The sequence below is a fragment of the Arachis hypogaea genome, chromosome 20 (genome assembly GCF_003086295.3).
Source record: "Arachis hypogaea cultivar Tifrunner chromosome 20, arahy.Tifrunner.gnm2.J5K5, whole genome shotgun sequence".
NCBI classification, from domain to species: domain Eukaryota; kingdom Viridiplantae; phylum Streptophyta; class Magnoliopsida; order Fabales; family Fabaceae; genus Arachis; species Arachis hypogaea.
Genome location: NC_092055.1, coordinates 18,580,095 through 18,585,986, shown reverse-complemented (window position 1 = coordinate 18,585,986; position 5,892 = coordinate 18,580,095). Strand labels below are relative to the sequence as shown.

The following is a 5,892-nucleotide window of genomic DNA, read 5'->3' as shown; positions in this document are numbered from 1 at the left end:
ATGTATTTTCAATTAGAGTAATTTATTGAGAATCAATTAGTACTTTTATACCATAAATAATATTTTAAAGTAATTTTAAAGATTAAATTAGTTTTTCAAATATTAATACTTTATACTTCAATTTTATTAAAATTATTTTGCTCAAATTAAACCTAAAATTCCCAATTCCACATACGAACCTTAACCCTAATCAACACACATTTTTCCTTTATTCTAAAACGAAACCCTAGCCGCCATATTTGTTCCTTCCTTCAGTAAATACAACAGAAAACAAAAAAAAAAAGAAAGAAAGAAAAGGGAAGTAGAGGGAAGGGAGAACAGAGAAGGAGAGGGAGAGAGGGACGAGCCAGCACCGGTTGGCCTCCCTGTCGCCGCCGAGTTGCTCGCCGCCCGTCGCCGTCGCTATGCCGTCGGGAGGGAGATTCAAGAGAGCGAGCACGGAGTTGAGGGAGCAGAAGGGACCGCGCCACCATCGCGGAGAGTGAGAGAGGCGTCGCTGAGCCTGAGTCGCTGCTGGAAGATCTTCGTGCTTCATCGTCACCGTTTGCCTTCCATCCAGCCTGAACCACCGTGCAAGGGGAAAATCACCGCCACTGCACCACGCGTCGCCGCCAACCTGCCTCGAAGCCGCCGTCGCGGATCAGATCTGAGGCGAGAGAGAGAGAGACACGAAGGAGGGAACCGTGCGCTGCCATCGCGCCTAGTCACGCCCTCACCGCGAAGCCATCACCGCCGAACTGTCTTTGATGATGGAGGTTCCGTTGCCGAGCTGTTGAGTCGCCGCTGCCGCCGTTGGGTTCGCCGGGAGTGTGAGCCCGAACGGGAATGAGAAAGAACAGGAAGGTGGCCACCGTGGGTGTCACTGTCGGAGGAGGAAAAGGACGTTCCGCTGTGTACCGCCGTTCCGGGAACCACCGCTGCCTCTGCCGCCGAATAACGCACTGTCAGTAAGGGTTTTGTTTTTAATCTCCGTTTTTCTGAATTCCTGGAACATTGTGGTCACTACAGAGCTTTTACAGTTGCTATCATCGGAGCCTGGGGCTGTTGTCGTCACTTGAGGTAGCTGTCGGAGCTTCTGCCCCTCCATTGCGGTATTTTTCTTTAACTGTGGTAATCTATTCTAGCTTTGGAATTCTTACCGTTATTATTCTGCTATAAAATTGAGAAGTTCATGATGTTAATATGCTAGGGTTGAGTTCTGGAAACTGTATGATTAAAATAGAGGCTGTTGCGGTGTCGACCTTCTTCGTTTCTCGTGGTTGCTGCCGCGAGTTAAGACTAAAAAGGGACCCTTGACGCGTTAACTCTTAAAGGTTTCGACTTTTGAGGTAGGGGCGTTTTTCTTAAACTTGTTTTATTTTCCAGAGTTGTTATAAATCGATATTAATGCGTAAAATACATTTTTGTGATTTCGTGAGTCTTATGAATTGAATTGAGTTGTTTTGAATGAATGAGATTGTTAGTTCAATTGATTGAGTGACTAAATGAGGAAGTTGAATATTCTAACTAGTTGATTGATGTGGTTAAAGTGGTTTTCCTTGAATTATTGGAAGAGATTTAGTATTGGCATTTAATTTAATTTTAGAAACGATTTGGTTTAGAAAATATTGAATGTTGAAATTTGATTTGAACCCGATTTAATATCGGAATTTGATTTTAAAACAGATTTGGAAAAGACTTAATATTTGAAAACGGTTTGTTTATTGAGAACGATTTGCTATTTTGGAAAATGAATCAAAAAGGGTTTGAGGGACGGTTTGGTTTGAAACTGTTTAGAAAAGACTGAGAATTCTTAATTATTAACTGATTGCTGTTGGTTGAAGTTGATTAAAATTGCAATTTATAGGATTGGTTGATTGAATTCTGAATCTTGTAATTTCATTGGGTTGAGTGTTGTAATGGTTGTTGGAAGTGATTTAACTGATTAACAGGTGTTTGGTTTGGTTTGGTTGGGACCCGAAAAGGGTGGCAGAATCCGAGTTTTAGAGGAGATGCTGCCGAAATTTTATAAAATTGGAAGTTTTGTTTGAAGTAACTGTTTAAAAAGATTTAGTTCTTAAACATTATATGTAAGATTGATTTATTTAGAAAAGAAAGAATTATGTTTTGGATTGAGATTATTGATTAATGGAAAGAAGGATGATGAGGATTGATTTGAAATATGATTTTTGAATGAATTTGAAAATGGGATATGGATTGACGAATGATGATGATATTGAGAATGATTTAGATATTGATGAATGATGAATGAATTATTTATGTGGCTTATGAATTTGAAATATCTGAGATACGAGGTTCCCTGGATTAAGTGCCGTGACTTGCCACCACGTGTACCAGGTTGAAAACTCGATACTATGTTGACCCTACGACGTAAGTGTGACCGGGCACTATACAAATTCCCGGGAATGTTACCCCCATTGAGCAATATTGATTATTTGAGAAAAAGCTATGCATAGACTCTTGGGGATGTACATCGGGGGACGGTCTAAGGACAATTCAAACTTGTCGGGTTGGCTGGATAACCGACAGATGAGCCTCATCAGCCATAGGACAGGCATGCATCATATGCATTTGTATGCTTTGCTTGGGTTTGATCTTGTTTTGGTTTGCCTAATTGCTAAACTGTTCTTAACTGCTACTTGAACTATTTGCTGTAACTGCTACCTACTTGTGCTTTCCTTGTCTGTCTTGCCTGTGTTTGTCCTGGCGTGCTACATTTAAGAATGAACTTTAGTGCTGAATTAATAACTGTGTTGTTTGATTGCATGGTTGGTTTCTGATTGAGATTTTTCTTATAAGAAAGGAAAGATTTTAGATTTCTGAAAGATTAAACATTGTTTCTTTGAAAGAGTTTTGAACGATTTCCTATTGGTTTAAAAGATTCATAAGGCAATGATAATCACTGAGCTTAAAAACAGTTTTCTTATTAAATATCTTCTTATGACAACTTTGAAACTTCGTGGTGAGACCGTGTGGTTAGGTTCTCACCTCCCTACAGTTTTACCCTTTTCAGGTACCGGATGAAGAAGCATTAAGAAGAGATATACTACGTTTGTTTTTATAAGATGTTGTATTAATTAGATTATTTTCTTCCCTCGTCTTTGTTAGTACAAGTTTGTAAGAGGGATAGGAATTGTATGTTTTATATGTATATTATATTATGAATTATTATGTAATGAGTCTTGTATATGAATCTATGCCTGTTTATATTTTTCTTAAGATAAAGTGTTTATTGTCGGTTTTCTAAGAAATCAGCGATACAGTGTTGAGTCACAGGCTCCTATTTTAATATTTAGTATGTAAAGTAGTCGTAATACTTCTTGTTATCAGAGTAGCGCAGCCGGAAGCGTGACTTCTGATAGTGAGGGTGTTACATTGTGGTATCAGAGCGGTCTTTCCTGTAGAGCCTTGGGAATGGACTGATTATGCAACAATTGCATACTTTGAGAGTCTGTCATGTAGTAGGTCTTGTTTGAATAACGAGAATTAGAGTTTTATGCACATGACGGTCTATTGATTAATGCCATTAGTCTTGCATTGCATAATTCCTGGTATTAAGTTTGGCCGGCTTAGCACTGTGAATTATGTATATGGAAGCACCAATGGGTTATCATAGACGATATGCGAGTCATAAATATCATGAGTCGCGGGTTTTGGGAACGTTAGGAATTATTTCTCAAAGTTACGCGGTTAAGTGTCTTGAACTCTGCGAATATTACATATCTTATTCCTGCTTGGAATGCTCTATGGTTCCTGTCTGCGATACTTTTCTTGTAAAGTGATCAAATTATCTTTCAATCCTACTCTCTTGTTCACGTACGCTCTTGTTTGATTCTAGCTGCATATGCTTGTTTAAAACCCTTGGTGTATTTAGCTTCTTTATTTAGCCACTTCCACTTGAATCATGTATTTTTTTTTTTATATATACATTTGAATCTGTTTTGATGCAATACACATTTTTAAGTTCATATTTTGAGTCCTTTGTAAACAAATTGTAATTTAGTTTTTTTTCCTTATTTGACGATAATTACAGCCATTCTTTAAATCTTAACAAAACCGCTTTTAATTTGATATGTACTTTATATAAACGTTGAAAGATTCTTATACAGTTTAAAACTAATTGTTTCCAATACCTCGCCTGTTTCTTCACTGATTTATGGAAATATATATATACTTTAAATACAATTTGATTTTCTAGCAACTTTATTACAATTTTTACGAATATCCTTATTTGATTATATACTTAGATATTTTTCAAAGAAAGGTTTTTATCTCCTCCTAGTTAGTTTTTATTTGGTAAACTTCACCTATTTTATTTTTAATTTGAATTTGGTTTAGCATACTATATTGTTTATGCAATTATTGTTCTTCTAGAAAAAAAAAATGTTGGACTCATATATTTCTTCTTGTGAATAAACCAATTTCTTTCTTAAGCTTTTCATTTCTGAGAATGTTATATTTGATTCTGTTTTTAATTACTCTCTCACCTTTTTTGAACGTCACCATTAGTCTTAGTTTTTCATTTCTTATGAATCTCATGCTCATTCGAGTCAACTTGAATTCGTTTCCATCTAATGCACCATTTGTCCTTTTATTTGTCTTTCTTTAGTCAAAGATTTTCTTGAGAATTTTCCATTGATTAAGTTATCTTTCCTGACGCATTTTGTATTCCTTTGGACCAATTGGAAACTCATTTGATAATCTGTGCCTAGTGAGTTTTTTTTTAAGAAATTTAAGTTTTGAATCAACTTCTTTAAGTTGCTGAGTTTCTTTTTAAGCTTTTCGTTTCTATGAGCGACATGCTTTATGAATCCTAATCGAAATCCTTTAAGTTCCTTTCTTAAAATGAATTAGTTTCCTTTTTAGCGCATCTTAATATTATTGAACATCTTTATAAAGTTGTAACTTCAAGTATATTATTGGAATTTTATTTTAAACCTTTTTAAACAAGTTTTGATTTATTCTTATGCAAAGTTGTCCTTGACTTTGAATTGCTTTACTTGAGCAGTACCTCTCTTTGATGTGATTTGAACTCGTTCCAAGGCGATATAACCGTTTATTAAAGTTTTAATAAAATCGCTTTCAATTCAGGCTACACTCCTTTACTTTATACTCTGAAAATTTCTGTATGTGATTTAAACATGTTCAATTGTAATGCATCAACTTTTCTTTTATGAGTAAAACTTTATGTCAGGTTTTCTTCCAACAAGATTGTAGTTTTCATACATGCTTGAAAAAGAAGAGAAAATACAATTTAGCTCTTAGCCAAATTAATCCTTCCATTTACAAAGTTTGTGTAATCTATTTCCACTTGAATTTATATTGAAATAATGCTACATTTATACTTTTATTAATCTTTTGAAGGATGTTTGTTACCCATTTTCTCTTTCAGAACATGAAATGATTTCCCCTTAAGTTTTCTATTTTTTTACGAACAATGTATTCGAAAATATTTTTAAACCATACTCTTGAGTTCTATAAACTTTGTCTTTGGTTTGGATATTCTTCTTCTGTAAACCTCATATTTTTTATTCATCTTGAATTCGTTTCAAAATACTGTGTTGTTTTTCATCTTATTGATCCTATCGAATCCCGTCGACTCAAGAGTTACCCTTAAAGTTATCAGTTGATCCTCTTTCCAACATTCTTCGTTTCTTGTTTATCCTTGTCTACTTATGATTTCAACAATTCCTTTCAAATTCTCGCGAATACGGTCCTTGCCGCTTTTCTTTCTTTGCTAAGGTCTATTATCCTTCGGAGTATACTCGAAGTTAGTTTTGGTATCTTGTGTGACTGTTGGACTTAGTAAACGACACATTAATTCCTTAGGGTACGTTTGATGGATGCAAAAGGTGAAACTTGTAAATATACAATGTTGCAGGGAGTTGTGGA

General features: G+C 35.5%; 1 long non-coding RNA gene across 1 annotated transcript; it reads left to right on the top strand.

The window, feature by feature from the left end:
- Positions 1 to 202: 202 nt before the first annotated feature.
- On the top strand, positions 203 to 1,400 carry LOC112786698 (uncharacterized). The gene is made up of 3 exons (XR_011878822.1): positions 203 to 943; positions 1,020 to 1,091; positions 1,190 to 1,400. It is a non-coding gene; the product is annotated as an uncharacterized lncRNA (long non-coding RNA).
- Positions 1,401 to 5,892: the final 4,492 nt, after the last annotated feature.